Source organism: Marmota marmota, unplaced genomic scaffold, assembly GCF_001458135.2.
Source record: "Marmota marmota marmota unplaced genomic scaffold, marMar, whole genome shotgun sequence".
Classification (NCBI taxonomy): domain Eukaryota; kingdom Metazoa; phylum Chordata; class Mammalia; order Rodentia; family Sciuridae; genus Marmota; species Marmota marmota.
The window spans coordinates 1,066,949-1,073,333 of NW_025999969.1; the positions used below are offsets into that span (position 1 = coordinate 1,066,949).

Genomic DNA, 6,385 nt, shown 5'->3' on the forward strand with positions numbered 1-6,385 from the left:
GCCGGCTGCCGCGCTCTGGAAGGTGAGCGGCGTCGGGGGGCGCGCCCGGGATAAGGTGCCGGGGGTCGCCAGAGCTCTGGCCCGGTAGGTCGCGCGGTGTGGGTCCATAAGCGCTGAGCGCACGTCGGAGGAGGCTTTGCCGCCTGCGCCCGCCCCGGGACTGAAGGCTGGGTGGGGAGGACGCCCCCAGAGCCGCCTCGGAGGTTGGAGCTGACTCCGCTGCCGACCATCTGCGGGTTGGGGGATTGCGAGCAGCGGAACTCGGGATGAGCGTCCCCGAAAGTGATGGTCTCGCCGTGAGCTTTTGTGGGAGTACCCCTCACTCACCACAGGGAAACAGGGCCCAAGCACCTCCCAGCGGCGAGGAAGAGTGGGCGACCCATCAGACGAGGCGGGGGCTGCGGATCTGTGGAGGGTGGGGGCGAAGCGGGACTCCCCAGGTTGGGGGGAGGTGGCACCGGTTAGGAACCCGCTGGAGTTAACTGTGAGAGTGTGAGTGCGTGTGCACCCCGCTTTGTCAGGGGATGGCTGCGGGGGTGGAGAGGCGGGGGCCTGTTATTGTTTATGGTTTACCGAGCTCCAACTACATATGAGGTGCTGTGTGCACGGGCGTTGCATCCTTCTCTAAGGCTATCCCTCTACCTTCTGGCAGGACCCTTTGAGAGCTTGCTTGGATTTCATTGAACCCCTGAAGCAGCAGGGCTCTGCCCCTGTAGCACCGAGGCTGGGTGCGCTACTCATTAGCCGATGGGAAAAGGCCGGGCTTCTCCGTGGGTTCTGTGAAATCTGCCAAGACTGCCGCTGAGGGGGTAGCTCCAACTTCCAAATAATTGTACTTGGATGAACAGCCCGAGTGTAGTTGGCCTTGGCAGGCGAGCTCACACGCATGCCACTTGACACCAGCCTCCCAGGGCCAGAGGCACCAATGCAGATCACAGACAATAGAGATGCACACATATAATACCCCCTTTTCCAAAATAATGTGTAGTTATAAAATGAAGGGTGGAGCCTTCCTTAATATATATAGAGAGAGACACCCCCAGAAATTTGGAAGAAATTGGAATATAGACAGTAGTGTTTGGCATTTGTATCTAGTCACTTTCTTAGTTTAGGAACAAAAACCATGAATTTTGTGTAACTTGGTTCTGTGTTCACAATAGGTAAACTCAAAGGTTGGAAGGAAAAATCTTTAACACAGTTTGAGAGAAGGCATCTGCTTCTGATGCTTTCGAATTTCTCCAGGGGAAAAATGTTCCTATAATCTCCCACCCCCTTTTATCTCTGAGCCCACTGTGCTGACAGATAGATTCACACGGGTGGACACATGCAAATTCAGACAGGCACACTGAGGTCTCGCCCACACTGGCGCACACTCACCCACATGTGTGTGATAGGATCGCAGGCGTGAGAAACCAGTGTGGGGCTTTGTTGTTGATTGCCTTAAGGGTGTGAGCCAGGGAGCCTGCTTGAGTTCCCAGGTTTTTGTCTGTCTTAGTCCAGAAGAGGTGACATTGACACACTCAGACATGCACTTATGGAGCTGTGTGTGTCAGGTCCATGACCCTTGTGGGGTGTGGTGGGTGCTAGCTTGGAGTGGGGGTGTGGTTTGGGTCTCGTGAGCAAGGGCTACCTGGGAGGGCTCACCCCTTCCTCCCTCACTGCATCCCTCTTCCTATCCCTTTCTTCCTCCTTTCCATTCCTCATAATCTCCTAGATCCGTCCCCACAGGCAGGCCCTAGCCAGAAGCTGGTGTCCAAGACTCCTAGGCCATGGAGCTGGTGGACTAAACTAGAGATATCAGCTGTAACAGCCCAGGAGGAGAGGGCAGTAGGATCATTTGCTTGCTGAAACAGTAAAGTGGGAGTCAGGGCTAGCCCCAGGCTGAGACCAGATTCCCGTAGGGTGCCCCTAGAAAGTAGCAGTGCCTACAGTGTGGCTTCCACCATGGCCCTCACTTTTGAACACCTCAGACCCTGTAGTCTTTAATTTGTGTGTGGGAGAAAAAGAGGTGCAGTGTGCTGACCCCTACAGCCAGGACCAGACCTTGGACCTACGGAGCCTTAGGTCCTCCCTCACTATGAGATGATAATGGTACCAACCTCACAGAGTTGTTGTGAGGATTGAATGGTTTCTATGTGTAAAGCATTTAGCACATCCTCATTGTTATTCAAGGATTAGCTGTTGTTATTATTATTGTTGCTATTATTACCCTAGGGAGGTTGGGAAGGGATTGGAGGAAGAAATGACTAAGGGAAGGCTGGTCTGGAAGGATGGGGTGAGCTTATTTTCCTGAAGCTCCAAGAAGGGAAGGGATAGGAAGAGAGATGGTTTGGTGGTCTCTTGTCTGTACCCCGCCCTTCTTCTGGGTCACGGAGTGTGGAATGGGTAGACTTCCAGCTCCTGGGCTGTGTCCAGTGGGCAGAGCTCTGAAGGTATGTAGGTCCCTTAGCACTAAAGATCTCTTAAGCGCCTCACCCCCAAACTTTACAGGAGAGGGATCCAGCTCCCTCCATCCAGTGTTCCATTTGGCTTTGTCAGGATTTGGTTTGCCCTTGGCCTTTCGTTTCTCTGTGACTTGGGTCTTATATTTAGGCCTGGGGTCCCTGAGCTACAGGTGCTGCCCCTCATGTACCCACTAGTCAAAGTTGTCTGACACCTGATTCCTCTTTCTCCCCTACACACTTGGGGTTCACCAAGACTCTACATCCAAGGATCTCAGTTTTCCATGCAGATGGGGCTGAGGTTTTTCCTTGTTCTCCCTAGTTGAAGAATCACAGCTCCCCTTGCCCTCTGATTACCCCTCCCCCACACACACACAAATTGCCCTGGGGTTTACCCACAGACACAGGGACACAAAGCCACTTTGTCCCTTGGTCTCCTTTTAAGTAATGATCCCCAGTTCTGAAGCCAATATCATTCTCCCCTCTGGGACCATGAATGGGGCCTGGGGAATGGTGTCTGAGCCACAGGGCCCTTACACCTGAGAAGGGATGGTTAGGTCCCAGCTGGGAACATACCCTTTTGTGAAAAGAGAAACAGTTACCAGATTGTAAGAGGTGGGGCCAGCACCTTCCTCTCCAGCCAAGCCCAGCTAGCAGAGTAGTCACTGCAGTGGAACCTGTCCCCAAGGGGAAAAGGCACTGTGCTTTCCTACCTCTTTCATTCTTGCTGGAGTGACCACTGAGAACAAGAAACTGAGAAGGGACAACAGCCCAGCATTTTTGTGATTTGGTCGCTTTTTTGAGTCACATTTTGTTGTTCCCCCCACACCACCCTATTACTATTTGTCAGGAACTGGAGCCTCAGAGCTGTGTGGAGGGCCAGCAGCAGGTATTTGGGGGAACCAGTTTGCTTGTTGCTGCTCTCCCTTTAGCCAGGGCTGCTGCTCCTGTCGCCTCTCCGGCCTCAGTGGCTGTGAGCTGAAGCCGAGGCTGCTGTGGGCAAGGCCTCCACCACTGGCCTTCCACTAATTAAACAGCACGAAGAGGCTGAATCACCAGGCCTGCATAGTTTGAAAATTGTAGCCCTGCCTGTCGTGCTGAGTCAAACTGGTTTGTCGGGATTGGGCAGTGGGGGGCGGGCAGGTACAGCTGGGCACCTGATGGGGCGGGTGAGGCCCCTGGCCCAAGGGCTACCCTGGGGCCAGCTTTCCCATGGCCTTCAACCCCCTGCCCCTGACCAGGCCCACTGTGACCAGAATTGCAGTGAGGGCTGAGAGAGCTCATGGGAGGACTAGCTGTCCATCCATTTTGACTGGCAGGGCCAGCAATGGGGTCCGTGCCTGGATGAGCACTGAGGCATTTGGGCTTTCCTGGGCTGCTTCTCCCTTCTCCTCCCTCTCAGGCTTATTTAATTATAAATCCCCATAATCTGAGAGGAAGAATGAAAGACAAAGTGTGTTCTCTGTTCTGTGATGCTCCCTTCCCCGCTGTCCCAGACATGGGGGCCAAGGGACTGTGGCAGAGGAAGTAAAGGTGGCCCTGGGTGAATTAGGCTCCTTCACAACATAGGTCCTATAGCCGGGTCCTCCCAAGACCCTTTTCCTCTCAGGCTGTCCACCCTGAGTGTTCAGGCTCCTACAACTATAAGCACATACACATGGTGACATAAGAGGGGTGGGGGGCATGATAGAAAACTGGGAACCAGAGCCTTCTGCTTGGTGGCTGAGGTAGGGACTCCACGTGGTGGTGTGGGAAGAGGGGACCCTCAGGGGTGGCTTGGGGTTTTTTCCTTCTCTTCATTGGTGGTGCTCCTGGTTGCTCCTTCTTGTTCAGACCCTGCCCCTCTGTCCTGTCCCTGCACACTCTGCTAGCCCAGCCCTGGAACATGACCTTTTCTGCTACCTCAGAGTCCCTGGTCTGGAGGTTAGGCTGGAGGCGTCTTGCCTCCGTCTCCACATTTTTTTTTTTTTTCTTTGTTCCCTGGGTCTCAGTGGCACTCCTGTTCCAGGGTGAGGTACTCTGAGTGACTTGGGGCCTGGAGGTGCAGTGGGCAGCTCCATAAAGTTATGTGGCCCTGGCCCTTCACCAAGGTATGTGGCAGGATCACAGCTGGTGCCCTTGCACCAAGGTGGCCCAACAAGGTCCTCAGAGGCAGGCCTGTGTACCTAAAATGCCCTCCTTATACCAGGTCCTTGACTTGTATGTGCAAGAGCTCCTGAGGCAAAATCTCTTCATGGTGCTACCCCCTCTCCGAGGTCTCTGGAGTCCTCAAGACAGTACCATTGTGCTGGCAGGGAAGTGGCCTGCTGCTTGGGCAGAGGCTATACTGGGGAGGCCGCACCCAGTCACACCCAAAATCATCTTCATGCCCCTGCCCCACCCCCAGCCCCATGACCTGACTGGCAGCTCCTGACTGAGCCAGGACAACAGGAAGCAGGGCTGGGGCTTGCTCCTTCCCAGTGCCAGTGGCCAAGGCTGCCCCAGTACCTCTGCACTACAAGAGTGGCCTGCCTGACCAAGAGATGTCACAGAGTTGGGACCTGGATGAGGGGCACTGCCCTCTCTCAACTCTTCCTCCACCCCACTGCAGACATTCCAGATAAAGAACATGCTTGGTGTGTGTGTGTGTGTGTGTGTGTGTGTGTGTGTGTGTGTGGTTTGTGCATGGAGATTCATCTCAGGCTTTACACCAACTCAAACTTTTGATACTTAAACCCGTGTCTCCATACTCCTTTGGGGAGTTGTGGCATGTTCCAGTGCTCCTGGCATCTAATTGTAGTTTTCAAGTAACTGTGTAAGAGCATGTCACCAAGTCTGTATGGGGAAACTGGCCTTTGTGTTTGCACTTTACACTCAGGACTCTCTGCCTCGTGGCTGGTGATAGTGTGCAATTGGGTGTGTAAGGAAGAGGCACTGTTGGGTTGGGTGTGCATTTCCCTAGGAAGGCTGTGAGAACAGGTCTGCCTGAGGCAAGCCAGATCTCTGTGTGAGAAAGTTTCTCTGTAGATGACTGTCTAAGGAAGACTAATCTGTTTGTACCATATGCATCTGTGTGTCTGAAAAAGACAGACTGTGGAGCTGTGTGTGTGTTTGCGGGTGGCTGTGGCTTTGTGTGTTTTTGTCCACCATATGTGTTGACTTGTCACTCTTTAGCCCCAGTGGTGAAGAATAAGCCCAGCCACTGCAAACTGTGTGCTGTGTGTGCAACTGTGTGCACAGGTGAGAGCCACACAGCTGCTGCCACGTAGCTGCTCTTCACGCCTGTGGTTTGCTCCTGAGCATCAAAGCCCCAGTTCCAGAAAGACCCTTGTCCTGGTGTCCACATCCCTGGTGACTTTTTGGGGTAGTGTGAGCCTTGTGTCTGGGGTGGCCCTCCTCTCTCATCTCCCTTTGCAGCCACCTGGTGGGGTGCAGCAGGTAGCTGGGAGAGTTTGAAGGTTGCTCACTTATTCCTCATTTGCCCTCTGCCCCTGGGCCTCAGCCCCTGTCCCAGCATGTGCACATATGCGCTCATATACACATGCATACACTACACATGCATACATCACACATGCAGCAGAGAAGAGGTCTCTCCCTCCCTGTGCCACAGTCAGATGGGTTCTGTGACACCCCCATACCGTCCCCTCAAGCCCTTTGGAGGCTGTGACACAGGCAGGGTCTGTGAGGTCCTTGCCTTCCCTCCTGATCTTGGTCAGGCTGGAGAGATCAAGCCCTCACCTCCCCCCCAGAAGTGGGGAAACAGAGAGCAGCCCACCCTCTCCCCACCAGGGTGACCGGAGCCCTTCCTCAGGCACACAGGACTCGAAATCCAAGTCCTCTCCTCATTAATGGGAAAAATGTGCCGAGATTGAGCGATGGCCAAGGCTGCGCGCGATGGCCAAGGGCCGATCCCCTCCCTCCCTCCCTCGCTCCCCAGAAATTAAACAGAAATGAAGAGCCTCCTC

The 6,385-nt window shown here is 54.2% G+C and overlaps 1 protein-coding gene across 1 annotated transcript in view; it reads left to right on the forward strand.

The window, feature by feature from the left end:
* Positions 1-6: 6 nt before the first annotated feature.
* Positions 7-6,385, forward strand: part of Ephb3 (EPH receptor B3) — an 18,827-nt gene continuing 12,448 nt past the window's right edge. Inside the window, exon 1 of the mRNA XM_048804016.1 lies at positions 7-22. The gene's annotated coding sequence lies outside the window, so the exon portion shown is untranslated. The remainder of the gene's footprint in view (positions 23-6,385) is intronic.